The sequence below is a fragment of the Schistocerca gregaria genome, chromosome 2 (genome assembly GCF_023897955.1).
Source record: "Schistocerca gregaria isolate iqSchGreg1 chromosome 2, iqSchGreg1.2, whole genome shotgun sequence".
Classification (NCBI taxonomy): Eukaryota; Metazoa; Arthropoda; class Insecta; order Orthoptera; family Acrididae; genus Schistocerca; species Schistocerca gregaria.
Window position 1 is genome coordinate 123362847 of NC_064921.1, and position 26367 is coordinate 123389213.

The following is a 26367-nucleotide window of genomic DNA, read 5'->3' on the forward strand; positions in this document are numbered from 1 at the left end:
TAACCCAACAAAACTAAGTTTAAGTATTCAGTTGAAAAACAGTATATTCATTTCATTATTACTTTGTGTAACATCAGTATTCATAAAACTATTAGCTGAATACAATGGAAATGACAAGTTATTACATTTTACCTCTGCAGTGACACGTGCGTGTATTTTCAAAAGGCCTTGCATGTGGCAGTGCTGTGTCATCCACAGAGGGTGCCCCACACTTGTGTGTGTGTGTGTGTGTGTGTGTGTGTGTGTGTGTGTGTGTGTGTGTGTGTGTCTATTTAAGGCTAGCCAAACTATGTAGGGCCGCCAAACTATGTAGGGCCTCAGTTCCCTATGTGTATTGCTACAGCTCCTTGCATACATAACTGGTTCCTGATGAATGTTACTTAAGCACTGTGTTGAAGTTTTTAATGTTTCCATGGAATAATGTTGTGTTCAGACTACTGGTCATGTTTTACTAATACCTAATTACAACACCCTCAACTGTGTAGTGGCTGTTTGTGAACTTAATCTCTGACAGTAAACGTTTGCATCTTTTGTTTATTCTTGATTATTAAACACTCAGTTTCAAATAAATTGCTCTTAGAAATTGAGAGGACATAATCTACAGTAACTCATTCTCTTTTGTGAATAAAGTTATTTTTCATGAATAATTTTCATTTTCTCTCATAACTAAATTTCTTTATGTGAATTATTTAAGTTTAAAATTTACATTTAATTTACATAAAACAGTTGTTGCTAACTACTGTTAATTTTAATTTACAAATGATTTTATCAAATAATCAAATTTAGAAAACCTTTAGGTTTTATTTTCATTGAATGCCAGTAATGTTTTCATGTTTGATGTTACAATAATATCTATGTGACGAATGAAGGTAGACCCTTCAGAAGAAGCAGTGAGTGCCCTATCATGGTGCAGTACTGGATAAAGGTTGGTTTATCTTGAAACTTCAAGCTAAACTGGTAACAGCAGAAGAAGGTCTAGCAGTTTTGTTTTTATTCTCCATCTGAAAAATTATGAATGAGATACAGGATAGTTTCAAATATTGGTATAAAGTGATTTTATTAAGCCCATAACAACTGGTGGCCCTGACATGATATTCGACAGTCACTGACATCTCATACTATGCTGTGTCGAGCTAAGTAAGGAACATCTGTGTAAACGGCATCATGCATCTTTTGCGTCCTTGTAACCATAACTCCATGATATCAGACCTGCTACCAACTGCAGACATGCCTACAGGCACAGTAATCAATCACTTGATTGTAAAATCATCAGAACAGAATCCTCACCTGCAGTTAGAATGCCAGTTTGTCCTAGTGCACATAACTGCAGACGACACAATTATAGTTATGTTGTCATTACACTCAATGAAGATGTGGCCATGGATGTGCAAGATATTCTGGCATTACTACCTAGCACTGATTACCTGCCTCTTACAATCTGTGATGAAGAGATTGGTAAAGTTACTCCACACCAAGGAGATAGAGCATTGCACTCGAACACAGTTACTGCAACACCTGTGTATGTTAGCAAACAACACTATTAACACAGACATCCTGCAGAACATTTTGTTACCATGCCTGCACCTGAGGTGCAGAGGATATTAACAGTGTGTGCTGGTGATCTTGATATGCTCATGCAAACGGAGGATTGCATAGCAGAGATGTATCTGTCCACATGTAGCCACAGTCTGACCACAGCCTCTGACAGATAACAGCTTTGTAGCATCATAAGCACTGATCACTGAGCTTGCCATGCAAGTTGCTGCCGTACAAGCTCAGAATACTAGCTGCCAATCCCCTTGCCACTACCCATTGGGAAAGTGCAGCCACACACCATCATCAGCAGGAGTCTCCTAGTACCACTGATGGTTCGGCTTGAGAATGTGGGAGTGCAGTCCACCATGAGAGAAGGAAGGCTCAACAGGAAGTTAGTAATGATGATCACTGAATCTCCAGATGGCAGCCATTGGCTTTTTATGACATGGCACAATACAAAGCTACAGTTCCTGGTAGGTACAGGTGCTGACGAGTCAGCTTATCCATCTGCCTGTTTGCTGTGCTGTAACTGTGATGACTTCCACCCTTTTGCTGCCCATGGTTCCATGATCTAAACAATTGGTCAGGTCGCTTTAATGTTAATCCCAGATCTGTGATGCAAATTCGAATAGCAATTCATTGTAGCAGACATAATGCACCCCATACTCTGAGTGATCTTCCCATCATTCAGTGGACTCTGGGCTGACCTCCATCATCAGTGCCTCATTGATACCACTACCAGCCTGATAATCTTGTGTCAATGACACTACAGTCCAGATGATAACTGGTGACTCTCCATTCACAAAATTCCTCACACAGTTTCCGGAGATCACATGTCAGACACTCCCACCAACACCCATGCAGCACTTGATCACTTGATATTATGTAATATATTAACCACACCATGACCACCACTTCATGCTTATCCACACTGACTGACTCTGGTGGAGCCATAGGACATGAAGCAGGAATCTTGTTCATGCTCACTTATGGAATCTGCTGTCCACCAAGCAGTAATTTGGCATCTTCACCGCATGTGGTCCCAAAGAAGTACAACAGAAGGTGCCCATGTGGAGATTAAAGACAGCTCAACATCAAAATGATTCACAACTGATATCCAAAATTGCATCTCAAAGATTTCACATTCATGACCATGGTAAGTGCAATTTTACTATGTTGGATTTAGCATATGTGTTTTACCAAATACGTGTGGCACCAAATGACATTGCTAAGACTGTCAACTGCACTCCATTTAGACTGTTAGAATTCATTAGAATGTCTTTAGGAGTTTTTATTGCTACCCAAATGTTTCAACAACTCACGGATGAGGTTGTACATGACCTAGATTTTTGTTACATTTACAGTAATGACATTTGGATCACGTCAAGCTCTGGGGCAAAATACCTGTCACTCAGCAGTTTTCACTCATCTCCATGCACATGGTCTGCTTATCAACCCATTCAAAGTGCATCTTCAGAGTAGTTGAGGTATCACCAATTTCTATTGTCGTTTTGTTCCTAAACATGCCATCCTGGTTACACCTTTGAATGAATTCCTGCATTGTGCACCAAAGCCAAAGGACAAATTGTCATGGAAATGAGAGGCCAAGGTGGCATTTGAAAAGGTGAAGACTGCCATCACAGAAGGTACTCTGTTACCACACCTATTCCCATAGGCACTTCTCTCCCCAATAGTCAATGTGTCTGTCACAGCAATTTCTGCTGCACTGCAACAGCAATTAGGAAAACACTGACAGCCCTTGGCCTTTTTCAGTCAAAAGCTATCGCCATCACAGTAGAACTGATCCATGTATAATCATGAACTGTATGCTGTAGGCTGCACACACCTCCATTAAGATGTTTTCCCACATATTAGAGGGACGGTGTTCATCTTAGTCACATACCACAAGCCAATGAAGAACACTTTCCATCAGTGTCCAGAGAAAGCATTACCATGTCAGCTGCACCAACTAAACTATATCAGACAGTCCACCACCCACATAACCCATGTTGAGGACGACCTGAGTGTGCCAGTAGATGCTCTCTCTCAGACCAAAACAATCTGATGCAGCTGATTTTGAAGCTGCCACTGCACACAGAAAGGAGACGGTGAGCTGTGACACTTTTTGATACAACCATCAGTCCTATAGTTCTATTGTGTTACAGTAACACCATCAAATGTGCCGCTGCATTGTGATGTAACGACTAGTCTGTGACTGTTGGCTTTTGGCAACAGGCAATCACTTCCTTGCATTATCTGTTGCACGCTGGAGTATGGGGCACAAAAAGCATGATGAAGCAAGCTTTTGTGGGGCCAAACACAGATAAAGAAAGAACGAAAAATGTGCATCATTGCTTCGCTTGTCAATGGAACAAAGTAAACAGGCATGTCAGTTCACCACATGGCAGGTTCATTCCACCAAACGAAGGATTTGAGCATGTGAAACTGGACATTGTTGGACCACTCCCACCACTGGAAGAGAACATTTCACGCGCTAGCTGTTGGTATTCCCTATGGTTAACATTACCACCAAAACTGTTGTGATCACATCCTTCTAGGGATGGATAACCTGTTTCAGTGTACCACTGTGAGTTACAACAAGCCAAGGATGGCAGTTCAAGTCATACCTGTTCAAAGCAATTGCAGTTCTACTGGATATGAACAGTATTAGAACCCAGCAGTGAATGGCTTACTTGAACAAATGCACTGGCAATTGAAAGTGTCTCTTCAATGTCATGAATTGCAGCAGTGGACAAAGACATTGTCCATTATCCTCCTGGGTCTCGGTGCATCAGGAAAAGAACATCTGAAAGCCACAAATGTGAAACTTGTATATGGACAGCCACTAAAGCTGCCCATCAAGTTCCTCAGCATGTCAGATGACCACATTCAACCATCAGACTTTGTACATAGTCTACATGCACAAATGTGGCAGTTACATCTCACAGCTCTAAGGGACCAGCAGAGCCATTGCCCCTTTGTTTTTGATGAGCTGTGGAGCTTTTATTACATTTTTGTGCACCATGATGTGGTGCACAAGTCACTCAAACCACCTTACAACCGTTAATTGCATTATCAATAGGAAGGAAAAGACTTTCAAAGTTGACATGATAGGTACACCAGCCACCATCACCAACAACAAGCTTTAACCAGCTTTCAATGCCTAACATACTAGTCAGACTCATCCAAGGACACACACTCCATGGACATGATAAACATAGCAGCTGCTCTGCTGCACACTACATGTAAGCCGCAATGAAAAAAAAAAAAAAAAAAAAAAAAAAAAAAATGAAACGGTTCAAATGGCTCTGAGCAGTATGGGACTTAATTTCTGAGGTCATCAGTTCCCTAGAACTTAGAACTACTTAAACCTAACTAACCTAAGGCCATCACACACATCCATGCCTGAGGCAGGATTTGAACCTGCGACCATAGCGGTTGCGCGGTTCTAGGCTGTAGTGCCTAGAACCGCTCGGCCACACCGGACGGCCAGAATAGACATCTGAGGCTACCTGCAGCCAGCATGAGACCTGATGTTACCCGGTCCAGATGACATGTCTGATTCAACATGAAACATCATTGACACTAAAGAGGGAAGTGGTGAAGTGCAGTGTTAAGTGAAGTGTATTGCTATCTGTGCAGTGATTATCTTTGACACAATCTCTCTTTGATTTATGAATGCTCTATTTTTTAATCATTTTGCTGTCTCATTCTCTGTCAAACAAACACTGAATAGGTAATGGGATAGTTTCAAATATTGCAACAGAGTGACTTTATTAAATCTGCAAAACAGTCAAGCCTTCCAAATCCATGAAAAGATCCAGGAGTTGTCTCATGCCTGATAGCTGAAGCCTACCTGTTTCCAATAGCTACAATACTTTGGAGGCTGTGGAGAAAAGGATTCAGATAATCAAGAAGGTCAGAAGCAATCAGACAACATAGGGTATTAAGGTATGAGACAAGTCTATGACCTACCTGGTGGGTCCCTTACCTCCTGGAGTCTGAGTATTCTGACCTTCCTGTTCAACAAATCCTTCTTTCCATGCCAAGGAAGTAACTAACAGTTCAAAAATCTCGAGTCACTCACCTCTACAAGAACGGTTGAAGAGGCGATCGACTAACATCCACTATCACTGACATCCATCTGTTGTAGAATCTTAGAAAATATTCTGAGCTCAAATGTCATGAGTTACCTTGAACAGAATAATCTCCTGCACACCAACTCCAAATATATCAGTGATGTGAAACCTAACCTGAGCTTTTCTCACATGACCTCCTGGAAGCCACTAAGATCTCTGCACTTAAGTGTGAATTCCAGCTTGCTTAGAGGTGTTCAATTTGTGATGTGATACACTCAGTCCCCCCCCCCCCCCCCCCCTTACTAAAGTGCTACAAACTGTGTGTGCATTTGAAACATCACAAGTGGATAACACACTTTTGTGTCAGAATTTTACCTTTCACAGGTGGTCCAGAGCTGTAGAGATACAATGCAGTGTGTTTCCATAACAGACTGTAAAGTGGTTACGTTCAGTTCAGTGGTAGCCAACGAGTCATTATCTCCACAATCTTGGGTTAGTACTAACTGTCACTCATGGCATCACACTTTGTTTTCCAGTTCTTTGAATTTTTTTCCTTGCATTCCAGGTGGGAATGTGCACATAATGAGGGCAAGTGTTATAAGCATTTCCATAAAGGACACAATGCTGAAGTATGCCATAGCATTGGGGGGCACCAGGTAGTGGCCCCAGCTGATGCAAATATATAACTTTTATGACAGTGATGAGATGCTAAAACCATGTAAAATATTGTTGCATGCAACAGTGAAACACATTCCAGTAACTTTTCTTTGTGATTCTGGTGCACTGGTCTCAGTCATCAATGTCTACATATTTTAGTATGGGCACTCCCTTCCTCAGTATAGTACAATCAACACTGTGTGATTATAGGCACTATGAAGTGTTACTTAAGTTAATGCATCAGGCAAGACGACTAGGTAATGTTTCTGGTAGAAAGAGCACATAAGCAGTTGTTAGCATCTCACTTATACAAGGAAGTGACATCATTTAGTCCCATTATGATGGGACCGAACTCGCATTAGATGAACTCACAGTTAATTTGAAAAAAATATTGGTCCCAGCAGGAATAAATTAGTTCTTATGGTATGTTTTATCAGTTAACACGAATTTCGGTTAAGGCGAATTATGAACTCTATTTCAGTTCCTAGCGTAATTAAATTTCACTGTAACACAAACTTCCTACCTTAGAGTATTCTAAAGCATTTTTGACTCGTTTTTAAGGTATTTTAGGTCGGTAGCCGCGATTATCACCTCAACAAACAGCGTATGCTGTACATTGTCAGACATTCAATAATGTGTGCAGCAGCATTTAGGAATGTACTCAGTGCCAGATTTGACAGGTGTTCTGTTAGTCATAGCCATATTGAGTTGGAATACTGAATAAAAACTACAGTTACAACCAGTACCGTAACACGCGAAAATGGCAAAGGGGAAACAGACAGCTCTAAATGTACAGCCAAAGCTTAAGATTCTAGATGAAGTGGACCATGGTATCAAGAAAACAGCAATTGCAGAGCAGTTTGGAATACCTAAATCTACTTTAACTATGTTTATTAAGAATCAAGAAAAAAATTATTAATGCTGCAGCATCAGGTTCTTGAAACAAATCTAAACGACTTCGTACCACCAAGTATGAAGACATGGAGACATCACTGTTAGAATGGTTCAATCATATGCGTGCATCTAACATACCTTTAACTGGCCCTGTGATTCAGTAAAAAGCAAATGATATTGCTAAAGATATGGGCATCAAAGACTTCCGTTGTTCTGCTGTTTGGTTGTATTGGTTCCAAAAGAGACATTCAGTTTCATCTGCACAAATTTGTGGTGAAGAAAATAAAGTTGATGAAGAAAGTGTGAACAGCTGGTTGCATGAATTCAACCGAGTGAGGGAAAAGTGTGCCTCGTGTGATGTGTTTAACATGGATGAAACTGGATTTTTCTAAAATCTTTTTCCAAATTACACCCTGGGGATAAAAGTTGATAAGTGTCACGGTGGAGCATCAAGCAAACAATGTGTGACTGTTGTACTGTGCTGTAATGCTGATGGTAGTGAGAAGTTTCATCCCTGGGTTATTGGTAAATCCGAGAAACCATGTTGTTTTAAAAACATAAATATGGACACTTTACCTTGCATCTACTCTTACCACAAGAAAGCTTGGATGGATGGCACATCATTGCGCAAGTGGCTTCTTCGTTTCAAAAGTTGAATGGTTGCTCAAAATAGACATGTTCTTCTTACATTGGACAGATGTACTGCCCATAACATTCATGATCTGAACCTATCCAACATAAAGGTTCAGTTTTTCCACCCAAAAATCCAGTTTCATCCATGTTAAACACATCACACCCCAAATTGGAATCTGTCTGATGCAGTAAAAGCCATCGCAGCAGCCTGGAACTCAGTATCAACACATCATATAGGGAAGTGCTTTAATAGAGCTTGGAGACATAGCAACACTGAAGATGTCCACGAGTTAGAAGATGCCACTTCACCTGATGAATGGACAGTCCTGCAGGACACTGCGAACCCTGGGATTAGTTTTGAAGAATTCATTAGTGTAGACGACGATGTTGCCATATGTGCTTCTGTGGAATCGGATCTGCCAAAAGCTGTGAACTAGGTGCAAGAAGGGCTATGAGAAGATAGTGAAGAGGAAGAGAATACAGATACCATTCCACCTACCTGTCAGGAGATGTTTAGAGCCTTGGACTGTTTAGAACAGTTCACTTCAACATCCGACATCACAGCTGGGTTTACGGATGCTATCATTACAATTGGTTGTGAAATTATAAAATATTATTGTTCCCATGAATATCATCGAACCATTACCAATTTTTTTTCCAAGAAATTAACTTACATAATTTGTGAGTACTTGGATTTTATAATCACAATGTAGTGTTACAAGTCTACAATAACGTGATTGATAATGTAGTGTATTACACATTAGTGTACTGCTGTACATGCATACTTATTAAAATCTGCGTTTTGCACTTAACACAGATTTTTTTTAACACTAATTCCTTATCTTCTGGTTCCTTTGCATTCATGTTAACAAAGTTTTACTGTATATGCAAGGTTTAAATGGACTGTAAATCATGTTCTGGAGATGTGTGTGTCTAGTAAGTGGATTAAGGATGGAGAAAGCCCATCATTATTTAACAATGGAATTCAGAAAATGCTGAGGAAGAAAAGGATATTTCACACACAAATGATATCAGGCAAAGATTAGTAGAGGCAAAGATCTGTATACAAAGCATACAACAACTATTCCACTCACACCATAGCAATAGATATGGGTGAAAAACCAAGGACATTCTGGTCCTATGTAAAACCACAAACAAGATATAAGACTTCTGTCTAGCCATTCATTGACCAGTTTGGAGTTCCTGTAGAAGATAGAGAAAGTAAAGATGAAATTTTAAATTTTGCATTTGAGAATTGCACAAACATACCATCATTTGACAATCACACAAATTCCAATATGAGCAATATCATAGTTGGCATCCCTGGTGTAGAGAAACAACTGAAAGAGTTGAAAACAAATAAGTTGGTAGGTCTGCCTGAAATCCCAATTCAGCTTTTTTTAAACTACTCTGCATCATTGTCCCCCTACTTAGTTTACATTTATCATGAATCTCTTGTCTAGTGTAAATTCCTAAAAAAATTGGAAAAAAGTGCAGGCAACTCCTGTATATAAGAAGAGTACAAGAACAGACATGCAAATTTACAGCCAATATTCTTAATTTTGATTTGCTCCACAAGTCTTGAACATATTCTGAGTTTAAATATAATAAATTTCCTTGAGCCAAAAAGCTCATGATATCCTGCAAACTATGGATGAATGGCAATAGGCAGATTCCATACTTCTATATTTCCAAAAGGCATTTGACACAGTGCCCCACTGCAGACTGATGATAAAGGTACAAGCCTATGGAATAGCTACCCATATATTTCAGTGGCTCAAGTCTTCTTACATAATAGAACCCAGTACACAGCCCTCAACAGCAAGTGTTCATTATACACAAGAATATCGTCAGGACTGCCCCAGGGGAGTGTCATAGGACAACCTTTACTTTCTATATACATAAATCTGGCAGACAGTGTGGGCAGCAATCTGCAGTTGTTCGCTGATGATGCTGTGGGGCACAAGAATACGTCTTCATTGACGGATTTTAGAAGGATACAAGATGACTTAGACAAAATTTTTAGTTTGTATGATGAATGGCAACTAGCTCTAAATGTAGAAAAATGCAAGCTAATGTGGGTGTGTAGGATAACAAACCTGTAATGTTTGAATATGGCATTATTAGTTGGCTGCATTGGACAATCATATTGTTTAAATACCTGGGAATAACATTGCAAAGCAATAAGAAATGGAATGGATATGTGAGGATTGTTGTAGGGAAGGCGCATTATTTGCATCGGTTTATAGGAAGAATTTTGGTAAAGTATAGTTAGTCTATAAAGGACACTGCATATAGGATGGTAGTGTGACCTATTCATGACTACTACACATCAGGTCAGATTAAAGGAAGACATTGAAGCATTTCAGAGGTGGGCTACTAGAATTGTTACCGTTAGGCTTAAACAACAAGCAAGTATTCAGGAGATGCTTTGGGAACTCAAATGGCAATTTCTGGAGGGAATGCAATGTTATTTTCAAGGACCACTATTGAGAAAATTTAGAGAGCCAGTATTTGAATGAAGCTGAATGCAGAACAATTCTACTGCTGCCAACATACATTTTGTGTGAGGACCATGCAGACAAGTTACAAGAAATTAGGGCCCATATGGAGGCATATAGATAGTCATTTTTCCTCACTCTGTTTGTGAATGGAACAGGAAAGGAAATGACTAGTAGTGGTACAGGGTACCCTCCACGAAGCACCATGTGCTGCTGGCTTGTTAAGTGTGTGTGTTTTTAGTTGTAGATGTATGTGGCACTTCTGGGTCATGTGTTACTCATGGTCATTTATAATCAGGTGTCTTGACACACAGCTTTGGCTGAGTCAGATCTGTTGATCAAGATTATATTTGGCCTCAATACACATTCAGCTTTCAGGTTTTCATTACATCAAACAGTAAACTCCTTCAGTTTGTCAGTACCATGAACAGCTATTGACACACTTAATATGGAATTTGCACTGTTGTTTGAACCTGGTTAGGTGAAAGTAGTGAATTCTAAGGCACACATTGTCTTTAAACTGATAGCAACTACAAGATTTTGCAGAGGGTCCCCAAATTGGTTGGTCATTAATGATGACATTAAGACTGAACTTGATAGACTAGTACAACAGCAAGTTTTATCCCCCATTTCCTACAGTTAGTGGGCTTCTCCATAAGGGGTGGTCAGGAAATGTGGGAGATCTCTCCAAGTGCGTAAAGACTTTAAGCAAACCATTAATGCTCAAATCAACATTGATTCTTTTCTTTCCTAAGCTTGGGTGGGGTAAACTGTTCTCTAAAAATAATCTTACAGGGGCACTCACTGAAGACATTAGTATTGAACACAATGTTTAGATTGTATAAATAGAAGAAGTTGCCTTTTGGCACTACTAGAGGCCCTGCCATCTTCAAGAGTTCTTGAACAGACTAACGCTGGCATTCCAAATTGTGTAAATTATCCTGATGATATCCTGGTTATTGGTAATACAATGAGCAAATATTTGTGCAGTCTCCACCCTGTTTTTGTGAGACTGGCACAAAAAAGACTTATGTGTAACTTTTCCAAATGCATTTTCTTTCGACTTTTGTTTACTTGTTTAGGTTATATCCTCTATGACGTTGGTCATCAGTTCACCACACAATAATTAGAGGCTATTCAGAACAACCCTGCACCTAAATCTGTTAAGGACATTCAGGTATACCTAGGAACAGTGAATACTACTTTTTCTGCAAGCAATATCTGTAACTCTAGTACCTTCTGCCATGGAAGTTGAACACACGGCAGAACAAATGGACGTGGTCAGCCCACAGAGGGCTCCGCCTCGGCGGCAGCTATTCCGCGCAGTGGCTCTCGCGCAGCGAGGGCGCCACCACTAAGCCATGTGCAAACAGCGGCCAATAGCTGCTCCCTCCGGTTTTGTATATAGGGACCCCGCTCTACCCTAGTCCAGCCAGTCTGGTACTCGCTCTGGATTTTGTTTCTCTCTCGGCAGTACTGCGTTCTGGCCGTTGCTCATTGTTGACATTTGCCTGGCTCTGATTCCGAGTGGATTTACGTTTGGTGTTTGGTGTTGTGGTTCCCACAAGCCTTCGTTGTTTATCTCTTCCTTGTTGTGTCGCTCATAGTCGGTCATGGTTGGTAGTCAGTTGTCATTGGTCTGTCGTCCAACTCGTCCTGTGTTTACCCAGTGGTGCGTGCTCCACCGCCGGCGGCTTCCTCGCCTGGCGGCTCCAATCTGCAGCCCAAGGCATTCCCGTTGTTGGTTGTGGTTACAACAGTAACCCACCTGCTCACCCAGCTTAATAGAAAAGAAGTGCTTTTCGGTGGTCTGAAGTGTTTAATCAGCCTTTTTAGAAGTTAAAATCAGCCCTCCAATTAGGCCCCTGCCTAGTGACCAGCCAATCTCAACCATCATTGGTGTTGACTACAGATGCACGCAGACATGGAGTCAGGTCTTTTTTTTCTCTCATAAGTTAGAGGATGAAACAGTGGGGCTAACATGGATATCAGTATGTCAAAGATGCTTACTCCAGCTCAGGAGCAACATCTCAGATCACAAAGGAACTGCCGGTCATCCTTTTTAGTGTCCATTTTTTTTTCCTACCTCAGCTTCCAGTAGGTCTAGATCCTGAATTTATAATGAGTTCCCTATAAATCCCTAGGATTTGTCAAGTATCAGATATATATGTGAGAATAAGATTAACATGCCAATGCCAAAGGAACTTCAGATTGTCAATTGTAAATAGCATCCAGAAATAAGTTAAGTAATTTTTATGCTTGTTATTATTTTAATAAATGTGTGTGAAAATTAATCAAATTCTGTTTAGAGTTGGTCACCATCAATCTGCTACTCTAAGTGTGCAAGTGGCATTTCTATCGTCTGACCTAACCGCAGAAGGTAAACACGCCACGATAAGACCACGAGACATATTGCTGACACTCACCTACTTTGTTAGTGCAACAAGTCATATAATCTGATGGTGTGTGTACTGAAGGTCTTGCAGTACGCACACCACACATATACTGAACTTGTTTCTGTTGAAGATTTGCCAACAAGACAACGCCTTTGTTGGCAAACTTTGTCATTTTACAGGACAAAATTATCACAGCAGTATTAGCATACAGTACCCATGAGGTAACACATGTTACTTCGAAGAAGTGAGTCACAACAACTTAACCCAACAAAACTAAGTTTAAGTATTCAGTTGAAAAACAGTATATTCATTTCATTATTACTTTGTGTAACATCAGTATTCATAAAACTATTAGCTGAATACAATGGAAATGACAAGTTATTACATTTTACCTCTGCAGTGACACGTGCGTGTATTTTCAAAAGGCCTTGCATGTGGCAGTGCTGTGTCATCCACAGAGGGTGCCCCACACTTGTGTGTGTGTGTGTGTGTGTGTGTGTGTGTGTGTGTGTGTGTGTGTGTGTGTGTCTATTTAAGGCTAGCCAAACTATGTAGGGCCGCCAAACTATGTAGGGCCTCAGTTCCCTATGTGTATTGCTACAGCTCCTTGCATACATAACTGGTTCCTGATGAATGTTACTTAAGCACTGTGTTGAAGTTTTTAATGTTTCCATGGAATAATGTTGTGTTCAGACTACTGGTCATGTTTTACTAATACCTAATTACAACACCCTCAACTGTGTAGTGGCTGTTTGTGAACTTAATCTCTGACAGTAAACGTTTGCATCTTTTGTTTATTCTTGATTATTAAACACTCAGTTTCAAATAAATTGCTCTTAGAAATTGAGAGGACATAATCTACAGTAACTCATTCTCTTTTGTGAATAAAGTTATTTTTCATGAATAATTTTCATTTTCTCTCATAACTAAATTTCTTTATGTGAATTATTTAAGTTTAAAATTTACATTTAATTTACATAAAACAGTTGTTGCTAACTACTGTTAATTTTAATTTACAAATGATTTTATCAAATAATCAAATTTAGAAAACCTTTAGGTTTTATTTTCATTGAATGCCAGTAATGTTTTCATGTTTGATGTTACAATAATATCTATGTGACGAATGAAGGTAGACCCTTCAGAAGAAGCAGTGAGTGCCCTATCATGGTGCAGTACTGGATAAAGGTTGGTTTATCTTGAAACTTCAAGCTAAACTGGTAACAGCAGAAGAAGGTCTAGCAGTTTTGTTTTTATTCTCCATCTGAAAAATTATGAATGAGATACAGGATAGTTTCAAATATTGGTATAAAGTGATTTTATTAAGCCCATAACAACTGGTGGCCCTGACATGATATTCGACAGTCACTGACATCTCATACTATGCTGTGTCGAGCTAAGTAAGGAACATCTGTGTAAACGGCATCATGCATCTTTTGCGTCCTTGTAACCATAACTCCATGATATCAGACCTGCTACCAACTGCAGACATGCCTACAGGCACAGTAATCAATCACTTGATTGTAAAATCATCAGAACAGAATCCTCACCTGCAGTTAGAATGCCAGTTTGTCCTAGTGCACATAACTGCAGACGACACAATTATAGTTGTGTTGTCATTACACTCAATGAAGATGTGGCCATGGATGTGCAAGATATTCTGGCATTACTACCTAGCACTGATTACCTGCCTCTTACAATCTGTGATGAAGAGATTGGTAAAGTTACTCCACACCAAGGAGATAGAGCATTGCACTCGAACACAGTTACTGCAACACCTGTGTATGTTAGCAAACAACACTATTAACACAGACATCCTGCAGAACATTTTGTTACCATGCCTGCACCTGAGGTGCAGAGGATATTAACAGTGTGTGCTGGTGATCTTGATATGCTCATGCAAACGGAGGATTGCATAGCAGAGATGTATCTGTCCACATGTAGCCACAGTCTGACCACAGCCTCTGACAGATAACAGCTTTGTAGCATCATAAGCACTGATCACTGAGCTTGCCATTCAAGTTGCTGCCGTACAAGCTCAGAATACTAGCTGCCAATCCCCTTGCCACTACCCATTGGGAAAGTGCAGCCACACACCATCATCAGCAGGAGTCTCCTAGTACCACTGATGGTTCGGCTTGAGAATGTGGGAGTGCAGTCCACCATGAGAGAAGGAAGGCTCAACAGGAAGTTAGTGATGATGATCACTGAATCTCCAGATGGCAGCCATTGGCTTTTTATGACATGGCACAATACAAAGCTACAGTTCCTGGTAGGTACAGGTGCTGACGAGTCAGCTTATCCATCTGCCTGTTTGCTGTGCTGTAACTGTGATGACTTCCACCCTTTTGCTGCCCATGGTTCCATGATCTAAACAATTGGTCAGGTCGCTTTAATGTTAATCCCAGATCTGTGATGCAAATTCGAATAGCAATTCATTGTAGCAGACATAATGCACCCCATACTCTGAGTGATCTTCCCATCATTCAGTGGACTCTGGGCTGACCTCCATCATCAGTGCCTCATTGATACCACTACCAGCCTGATAATCTTGTGTCAATGACACTACAGTCCAGATGATAACTGGTGACTCTCCATTCACAAAATTCCTCACACAGTTTCCGGAGATCACATGTCAGACACTCCCACCAACACCCATGCAGCACTTGATCACTTGATATTATGTAATATATTAACCACACCATGACCACCACTTCATGCTTATCCACACTGACTGACTCTGGTGGAGCCATAGGACATGAAGCAGGAATCTTGTTCATGCTCACTTATGGAATCTGCTGTCCACCAAGCAGTAATTTGGCATCTTCACCGCATGTGGTCCCAAAGAAGTACAACAGAAGGTGCCCATGTGGAGATTAAAGACAGCTCAACATCAAAATGATTCACAACTGATATCCAAAATTGCATCTCAAAGATTTCACATTCATGACCATGGTAAGTGCAATTTTACTATGTTGGATTTAGCATATGTGTTTTACCAAATACGTGTGGCACCAAATGACATTGCTAAGACTGTCAACTGCACTCCATTTAGACTGTTAGAATTCATTAGAATGTCTTTAGGAGTTTTTATTGCTACCCAAATGTTTCAACAACTCACGGATGAGGTTGTACATGACCTAGATTTTTGTTACATTTACAGTAATGACATTTGGATCACGTCAAGCTCTGGGGCAAAATACCTGTCACTCAGCAGTTTTCACTCATCTCCATGCACATGGTCTGCTTATCAACCCATTCAAAGTGCATCTTCAGAGTAGTTGAGGTATCACCAATTTCTATTGTCGTTTTGTTCCTAAACATGCCATCCTGGTTACACCTTTGAATGAATTCCTGCATTGTGCACCAAAGCCAAAGGACAAATTGTCATGGAAATGAGAGGCCAAGGTGGCATTTGAAAAGGTGAAGACTGCCATCACAGAAGGTACTCTGTTACCACACCTATTCCCATAGGCACTTCTCTCCCCAATAGTCAATGTGTCTGTCACAGCAATTTCTGCTGCACTGCAACAGCAATTAGGAAAACACTGACAGCCCTTGGCCTTTTTCAGTCAAAAGCTATCGCCATCACAGTAGAACTGATCCATGTATAATCATGAACTGTATGCTGTAGGCTGCACACACCTCCATTAAGATGTTTTCCCACATATTAGAGGGACGGTGTTCATCTTAGTCACATACCACAAGCCAATGAAGAACACTTTCCATCAGTGTCCAGAGAAAGCATTACCATGTCAGCTGCACCAACTAAACTATATCAGACAGTCCACCACCCACATAACCCATGTTGAGGACGACCTGAGTGTGCCAGTAGATGCTCTCTCTCAGACCAAAACAATCTGATGCAGCTGATTTTGAAGCTGCCACTGCACACAGAAAGGAGACGGTGAGCTGTGACACTTTTTGATACAACCATCAGTCCTATAGTTCTATTGTGTTACAGTAACACCATCAAATGTGCCGCTGCATTGTGATGTAACGACTAGTCTGTGACTGTTGGCTTTTGGCAACAGGCAATCACTTCCTTGCATTATCTGTTGCACGCTGGAGTATGGGGCACAAAAAGCATGATGAAGCAAGCTTTTGTGGGGCCAAACACAGACAAAGAAAGAACGAAAAATGTGCATCATTGCTTCGCTTGTCAATGGAACAAAGTAAACAGGCATGTCAGTTCACCACATGGCAGGTTCATTCCACCAAACGAAGGATTTGAGCATGTGAAACTGGACATTGTTGGACCACTCCCACCACTGGAAGAGAACATTTCACGCGCTAGCTGTTGGTATTCCCTATGGTTAACATTACCACCAAAACTGTTGTGATCACATCCTTCTAGGGATGGATAACCTGTTTCAGTGTACCACTGTGAGTTACAACAAGCCAAGGATGGCAGTTCAAGTCATACCTGTTCAAAGCAATTGCAGTTCTACTGGATATGAACAGTATTAGAACCCAGCAGTGAATGGCTTACTTGAACAAATGCACTGGCAATTGAAAGTGTCTCTTCAATGTCATGAATTGCAGCAGTGGACAAAGACATTGTCCATTATCCTCCTGGGTCTCGGTGCATCAGGAAAAGAACATCTGAAAGCCACAAATGTGAAACTTGTATATGGACAGCCACTAAAACTGCCCATGAAGTTCCTCAGCATGTCAGATGACCACATTCAACCATCAGACTTTGTACATAGTCTACATGCACAAATGTGGCAGTTACATCTCACAGCTCTAAGGGACCAGCAGAGCCATTGCCCCTTTGTTTTTGATGAGCTGTGGAGCTTTTATTACATTTTTGTGCACCATGATGTGGTGCACAAGTCACTCAAACCACCTTACAACCGTTAATTGCATTATCAATAGGAAGGAAAAGACTTTCAAAGTTGACATGATAGGTACACCAGCCACCATCACCAACAACAAGCTTTAACCAGCTTTCAATGCCTAACATACTAGTCAGACTCATCCAAGGACACACACTCCATGGACATGATAAACATAGCAGCTGCTCTGCTGCACACTACATGTAAGCCGCAATGAAAAAAAAAAAAAAAAAAAAAAAAAAATGAAACGGTTCAAATGGCTCTGAGCACTATGGGACTTAATTTCTGAGGTCATCAGTTCCCTAGAACTTAGAACTACTTAAACCTAACTAACCTAAGGACATCACACACATCCATGCCTGAGGCAGGATTTGAACCTGCGACCATAGCGGTTGCGCGGTTCTAGGCTGTAGCGCCTAGAACCGCTCGGCCACACCGGACGGCCAGAATAGACATCTGAGGCTACCTGCAGCCAGCATGAGACCTGATGTTACCCGGTCCAGATGACATGTCTGATTCAACATGAAACATCATTGACACTAAAGAGGGAAGTGGTGAAGTGCAGTGTTAAGTGAAGTGTATTGCTATCTGTGCAGTGATTATCTTTGACACAATCTCTCTTTGATTTATGAATGCTCTATTTTGTAATCATTTTGCTGTCTCATTCTCTGTCAAACAAACACTGAATAGGTAATGGGATAGTTTCAAATATTGCAACAGAGTGACTTTATTAAATCTGCAAAACAGTCAAGCCTTCCAAATCCGTGAAAAGATCCAGGAGTTGTCTCATGCCTGATAGCTGAAGCCTACCTGTTTCCAATAGCTACAATACTTTGGAGGCTGTGGAGAAAAGGATTCAGATAATCAAGAAGGTCAGAAGCAATCAGACAACATAGGGTATTAAGGTATGAGACAAGTCTATGACCTACCTGGTGGGTCCCTTACCTCCTGGAGTCTGAGTATTCTGACCTTCCTGTTCAACAAATCCTTCTTTCCATGCCAAGGAAGTAACTAACAGTTCAAAAATCTCGAGTCACTCACCTCTACAAGAACGGTTGAAGAGGCGATCGACTAACATCCACTATCACTGACATCCATCTGTTGTAGAATCTTAGAAAATATTCTGAGCTCAAATGTCATGAGTTACCTTGAACAGAATAATCTCCTGCACACCAACTCCAAATATATCAGTGATGTGAAACCTAACCTGAGCTTTTCTCACATGACCTCCTGGAAGCCACTAAGATCTCTGCACTTAAGTGTGAATTCCAGCTTGCTTAGAGGTGTTCAATTTGTGATGTGATACACTCAGTCCCCCCCCCCCCCCCCTTACTAAAGTGCTACAAACTGTGTGTGCATTTGAAACATCACAAGTGGATAACACACTTTTGTGTCAGAATTTTACCTTTCACAGGTGGTCCAGAGCTGTAGAGATACAATGCAGTGTGTTTCCATAACAGACTGTAAAGTGGTTACGTTTAGTTCAGTGGTAGCCAACGAGTCATTATCTCCACAATCTTGGGTTAGTACTAACTGTCACTCATGGCATCACACTTTGTTTTCCAGTTCTTTGAATTTTTTTCCTTGCATTCCAGGTGGGAATGTGCACATAATGAGGGCAAGTGTTATAAGCATTTCCATAAAGGACACAATGCTGAAGTATGCCATAGCATTGGGGGGCACCAGGTAGTGGCCCCAGCTGATGCAAATATATAACTTTTATGACAGTGATGAGATGCTAAAACCATGTAAAATATTGTTGCATGCAACAGTGAAACACATTCCAGTAACTTTTCTTTGTGATTCTGGTGCACTGGTCTCAGTCATCAATGTCTACATATTTTAGTATGGGCACTCCCTTCCTCAGTATAGTACAATCAACACTGTGTGATTATAGGCACCATGAAGTGTTACTTAAGTTAATGCATCAGGCAAGACGGCTAGGTAATGTTTCTGGTAGAAAGAGCACATAAGCAGTTGTTAGCATCTCACTTATACAAGGAAGTGACATCATTTAGTCCCATTATGATGGGACCGAACTCGCATTAGATGAACTCACAGTTAATTTGAAAAAAATATTGGTCCCAGCAGGAATAAATTAGTTCTTATGGTATGTTTTATCAGTTAACACGAATTTCGGTTAAGGCGAATTACGAACTCTATTTCAGTTCCTAGCGTAATTAAATTTCACTGTAACACAAACTTCCTACCTTAGAGTATTCTAAAGCATTTTTGACTCGTTTTTAAGGTATTTTAGGTCGGTAGCCGCGATTATCACCTCAACAAACAGCGTATGCTGTACATTGTCAGACATTCAATAATGTGTGCAGCAGCATTTAGGAGTGTACTGAGTGCCAGATTTGACAGGTGTTCTGTTAGTCATAGCCATATTGAGTTGGAATACTGAATAAAAACTACAGTTACAACCAGTACCATAACACGCGAAAATGGCAAAGGGGAAACAGACAGCTCTAAATGTACAGCCAAAGCTTAAGATTCTAGATGAAGTGGACCATGGTACCAAGAAAACAGCAATTGCAGAGCAGTTTGGAATACCTAAATCTACTTTAACTATGTTTATTAAGAATCAAGAAAAAATTATTAATGCTGCAGCATCAGGTTCTTGAAACAAATCTAAACGACTTCGTACCACCAAGTATGAAGACATGGAGACATCACTGTTAGAATGGTTCAATCATATGCGTGCATCTAACATACCTTTAACTGGCCCTGTGATTCAGTAAAAAGCAAATGATATTGCTAAAGATATGGGCATCAAAGACTTCCGTTGTTCTGCTGTTTGGTTGTATTGGTTCCAAAAGAGACATTCAGTTTCATCTGCACAAATTTGTGGTGAAGAAAATAAAGTTGATGAAGAAAGTGTGAACAGCTGGTTGCATGAATTCAACCGAGTGAGGGAAAAGTGTGCCTCGTGTGATGTGTTTAACATGGATGAAACTGGATTTTTCTAAAATCTTTTTCCAAATTACACCCTGGGGATAAAAGTTGATAAGTGTCACGGTGGAGCATCAAGCAAACAATGTGTGACTGTTGTACTGTGCTGTAATGCTGATGGTAGTGAGAAGTTTCATCCCTGGGTTATTGGTAAATCCGAGAAACCATGTTGTTTTAAAAACATAAATATGGACACTTTACCTTGCATCTACTCTTACCACAAGAAAGCTTGGATGGATGGCACATCATTGCGCAAGTGGCTTCTTCGTTTCAAAAGTTGAATGGTTGCTCAAAATAGACATGTTCTTCTTACATTGGACAGATGTACTGCCCATAACATTCATGATCTGAACCTATCCAACATAAAGGTTCAGTTTTTCCACCCAAAAATCCAGTTTCATCCATGTTAAACACATCACACCCCAAATTGGAATCTGTTTGATGCAGTAAAAGCCATCGCAGCAGCCTGGAACTCAGTATCAACACATCATATAGGGAAGTGCTTTAATAGAGCTTGGAGACATAGCAACACTGAAGATGTCCACGAGTTAGAAGATGCCACTTCACCTGATGAATGGACAGTCCTGCAGGACACTGCGAACCCTGGGATTAGTTTTGAAGAATTCATTAGTGTAGACGACGATGTTGCCATATGTGCTTCTGTGGAATCGGATCTGCCAAAAGCTGTGAACTAGGTGCAAGAAGGGCTATGAGAAGGTAGTGAAGAGGAAGAGAATACAGATACCATTCCACCTACCTGTCAGGAGATGTTTAGAGCCTTGGACTGTTTAGAACAGTTCACTTCAACATCCGACATCACAGCTGGGTTTACGGATGCTATCATTACAATTGGTTGTGAAATTATAAAATATTATCGTTCCCATGAATATCATCGAACCATTACCAATTTTTTTTCCAAGAAATTAACTTACATAATTTGTGAGTACTTGGATTTTATAATCACAATGTAGTGTTACAAGTCTACAATAACGTGATTGATAATGTAGTGTATTACACATTAGTGTACTGCTGTACATGCATACTTATTAAAATCTGCGTTTTGCACTTAACACAGATTTTTTTTAACACTAATTCCTTATCTTCTGGTTCCTTTGCATTCATGTTAACAAAGTTTTACTGTATATGCAAGGTTTAAATGGACTGTAAATCATGTTCTGGAGATGTGTGTGTCTAGTAAGTGGATTAAGGATGGAGAAAGCCCATCATTATTTAACAATGGAATTCAGAAAATGCTGAGGAAGAAAAGGATATTTCACACACAAATGATATCAGGCAAAGATTAGTAGAGGCAAAGATCTGTATACAAAGCATACAACAACTATTCCACTCACACCATAGCAATAGATATGGGTGAAAAACCAAGGACATTCTGGTCCTATGTAAAACCACAAACAAGATATAAGACTTCTGTCTAGCCATTCATTGACCAGTTTGGAGTTCCTGTAGAAGATAGAGAAAGTAAAGATGAAATTTTAAATTTTGCATTTGAGAATTGCACAAACATACCATCATTTGACAATCACACAAATTCCAATATGAGCAATATCATAGTTGGCATCCCTGGTGTAGAGAAACAACTGAAAGAGTTGAAAACAGATAAGTTGGTAGGTCTGCCTGAAATCCCAATTCAGTTTTTTTTAAACTACTCTGCATCATTGTCCCCCTACTTAGTTTACATTTATCACGAATCTCTTGTCTAGTGTAAATTCCTAAAAAAATTGGAAAAAAGTGCAGGCAACTCCTGTATATAAGAAGAGTACAAGAACAGACATGCAAATTTGCAGCCAATATTCTTAATTTTGATTTGCTCCACAATTCTTGAACATATTCTGAGTTTAAATATAATAAATTTCCTTGAGCCAAAAAGCTCATGATATCCTGCAAACTATGGATGAATGGCAATAGGCAGATTCCATACTTCTATATTTCCAAAAGGCATTTGACACAGTGCCCCACTGCAGACTGATGATAAAGGTACAAGCCTATGGAATAGCTACCCATATATTTCAGTGGCTCAAGTCTTCTTACATAATAGAACCCAGTACACAGCCCTCAACAGCAAGTGTTCATTATACACAAGAATATCGTCAGGACTGCCCCAGGGGAGTGTCATAGGACAACCTTTACTTTCTATATACATAAATCTGGCAGACAGTGTGGGCAGCAATCTGCAGTTGTTCGCTGATGATGCTGTGGGGCACAAGAATACGTCTTCATTGACAGATTTTAGAAGGATACAAGATGACTTAGACAAAATTTTTAGTTTGTATGATGAATGGCAACTAGCTCTAAATGTAGAAAAATGCAAGCTAATGTGGGTGTGTAGGATAACAAACCTGTAATGTTTGAATATGGCATTATTAGTTGGCTGCATTGGACAATCATATTGTTTAAATACCTGGGAATAACATTGCAAAGCAATAAGAAATGGAATGGATATGTGAGGATTGTTGTAGGGAAGGCGCATTATTTGCATCGGTTTATAGGAAGAATTTTGGTAAAGTATAGTTAGTCTATAAAGGACACTGCATATAGGATGGTAGTGTGACCTATTCATGACTACTACACATCAGGTCAGATTAAAGGAAGACATTGAAGCATTTCAGAGGTGGGCTACTAGAATTGTTACCGTTAGGCTTAAACAACAAGCAAGTATTCAGGAGATGCTTTGGGAACTCAAATGGCAATTTCTGGAGGGAATGCAATGTTATTTTCAAGGACCACTATTGAGAAAATTTAGAGAGCCAGTATTTGAATGAAGCTGAATGCAGAACAATTCTACTGCTGCCAACATACATTTTGTGTGAGGACCATGCAGACAAGTTACAAGAAATTAGGGCCCATATGGAGGCATATAGATAGTCATTTTTCCTCACTCTGTTTGTGAATGGAACAGGAAAGGAAATGACTAGTAGTGGTACAGGGTACCCTCCACGAAGCACCATGTGCTGCTGGCTTGTTAAGTGTGTGTGTTTTTAGTTGTAGATGTATGTGGCACTTCTGGGTCATGTGTTACTCATGGTCATTTATAATCAGGTGTCTTGACACACAGCTTTGGCTGAGTCAGATCTGTTGATCAAGATTATATTTGGCCTCAATACACATTCAGCTTTCAGGTTTTCATTACATCAAACAGTAAACTCCTTCAGTTTGTCAGTACCATGAACAGCTATTGACACACTTAATATGGAATTTGCACTGTTGTTTGAACCTGGTTAGGTGAAAGTAGTGAATTCTAAGGCACACATTGTCTTTAAACTGATAGCAACTACAAGATTTTGCAGAGGGTCCCCAAATTGGTTGGTCATTAATGATGACATTAAGACTGAACTTGATAGACTAGTACAACAGCAAGTTTTATCCCCCATTTCCTACAGTTAGTGGGCTTCTCCATAAGGGGTGGTCAGGAAATGTGGGAGATCTCTCCAAGTGCGTAAAGACTTTAAGCAAACCATTAATGCTCAAATCAACATTGATTCTTTTCTTTCCTAAGCTTGGGTGGGGTAAACTGTTCTCTAAAAATAATCTTACAGGGGCACTCACTGAAGACATTAGTATTGAACACAATGTTTAGATTGTATAAATAGAAGAAGTTGCCTTTTGGCACTACTAGAGGCCCTGCCATCTTCAAGAGTTCTTGAACAGACTAACGCTGGCATTCCAAATTGTGTAAATTATCCTGATGATATCCTGGTTATTGGTAATACAATGAGCAAATATTTGTGCAGTCTCCACCCTGTTTTGTGAGACTGGCACAAAAAAGACTTATGTGTAACTTTTCCAAATGCATTTTCTTTCGACTTTTGTTTACTTGTTTAGGTTATATCCTCTATGACGTTGGTCATCAGTTCACCACACAATAATTAGAGGCTATTCAGAACAACCCTGCACCTAAATCTGTTAAGGACATTCAGGTATACCTAGGAACAGTGAATACTACTTTTTCTGCAAGCAATATCTGTAACTCTAGTACCTTCTGCCATGGAAGTTGAACACACGGCAGAACAAATGGACGTGGTCAGCCCACAGAGGGCTCCGCCTCGGCGGCAGCTATTCCGCGCAGTGGCTCTCGCGCAGCGAGGGCGCCACCACTAAGCCATGTGCAAACAGCGGCCAATAGCTGCTCCCTCCGGTTTTGTATATAGGGACCCGCTCTACCCTAGTCCAGCCAGTCTGGTACTCGCTCTGGATTTTGTTTCTCTCTCGGCAGTACTGCGTTCTGGCCGTTGCTCATTGTTGACATTTGCCTGGCTCTGATTCCGAGTGGATTTACGTTTGGTGTTTGGTGTTGTGGTTCCCACAAGCCTTCGTTGTTTATCTCTTCCTTGTTGTGTCGCTCATAGTCGGTCATGGTTGGTAGTCAGTTGTCATTGGTCTGTCGTCCAACTCGTCCTGTGTTTACCCAGTGGTGCGTGCTCCACCGCCGGCGGCTTCCTCGCCTGGCGGCTCCAATCTGCAGCCCAAGGCATTCCCGTTGTTGGTTGTGGTTACAACAGTAACCCACCTGCTCACCCAGCTTAATAGAAAAGAAGTGCTTTTCGGTGGTCTGAAGTGTTTAATCAGCCTTTTTAGAAGTTAAAATCAGCCCTCCAATTAGGCCCCTGCCTAGTGACCAGCCAATCTCAACCATCATTGGTGTTGACTACAGATGCACGCAGACATGGAGTCAGGTCTTTTTTTTTCTCTCATAAGTTAGAGGATGAAACAGTGGGGCTAACATGGATATCAGTATGTCAAAGATGCTTACTCCAGCTCAGGAGCAACATCTCAGATCACAAAGGAACTGCCGGTCATCCTTTTTAGTGTCCATTTTTTTTTCCTACCTCAGCTTCCAGTAGGTCTAGATCCTGAATTTATAATGAGTTCCCTATAAATCCCTAGGACATACTACAATGTCCACAGCAACTCACTTCTTCAACAGGCCCAGAAGAACACTTCCTGTTCAACAGTATCCAGACACATCTTTTTAATGTGGAACTGACCACTAGATGTTATGAGAGAGAGTCCCACCAGTAGAAAAGGCAGTGGGAGTATTGTATTGTCAATAGAGAAACGGTAACAACAGAACTGATTGAGCATACAGCCCACTGACTTCCAACATGGACCAATCATTGGATATCACCACCAGACACATCTCATTCTTCTAAAGCTAACCAGACTGACTGTTGGTGATGTGATAGTGAAGTGGAAACACAAAGGAACACTCACAGCTAAACCAAAACCAGATATAGACCTAATGTACTGCAGGATCTGGAACATCAAGCATTGCAGAGAGTGGTTGTAAAAAATCACATAAAATCAGCAGAAAGGGTCACTTGTGTTTGTTCCAAATTACTACCAGCAGTCCAGCTAGCACAATGACAGTGCACTGGGAAGTAAAACGTATGGTGTACGATGGGCAACCAGGTTCTTATAAGCCACACACTTTCATTGTCAATGGTGAGAGAAGCTTGAAGTGGTGTACGGAGAGATGCCATTGGACAGTGGATGACTGTAAATGAGTGATTTGGAGTGGTGGATCATGCTATACACTATGCCAATCTGATGGAAGAGTTTGGGTTTGGCAAATAGCTGGACAATCTGTATAGCACCCAACAATGAAGTGTGAAGTAAGTGGAGTTGCAGTATGGGATGTTTTCCATTGTTATGGTGTGGATCCCTTACTGCACTTACGAAAAAGCTAAATCAAAAAGGATATGAACCCATTTTACAGCATTATGTACTGTGTACAGTAGATGAACATTTTGGACTTAACGACTGTATGTAACAGCATGAAAATGCACCATGTCATAAAGAAGGATCTGTGAGACTATGATCTGTGGACAATAACATTCATGAAATGGACTGGCCTGTCCAC

General features: G+C 40.5%; 1 protein-coding gene across 1 annotated transcript in view; it reads right to left on the reverse strand.

Annotated features, from left to right (window-relative positions):
* The window catches only part of LOC126336491 (farnesol dehydrogenase-like), a 138018-nt gene that overhangs the window by 40546 nt on the left and 71105 nt on the right, over positions 1-26367 (reverse strand). The window lies entirely within an intron of this gene.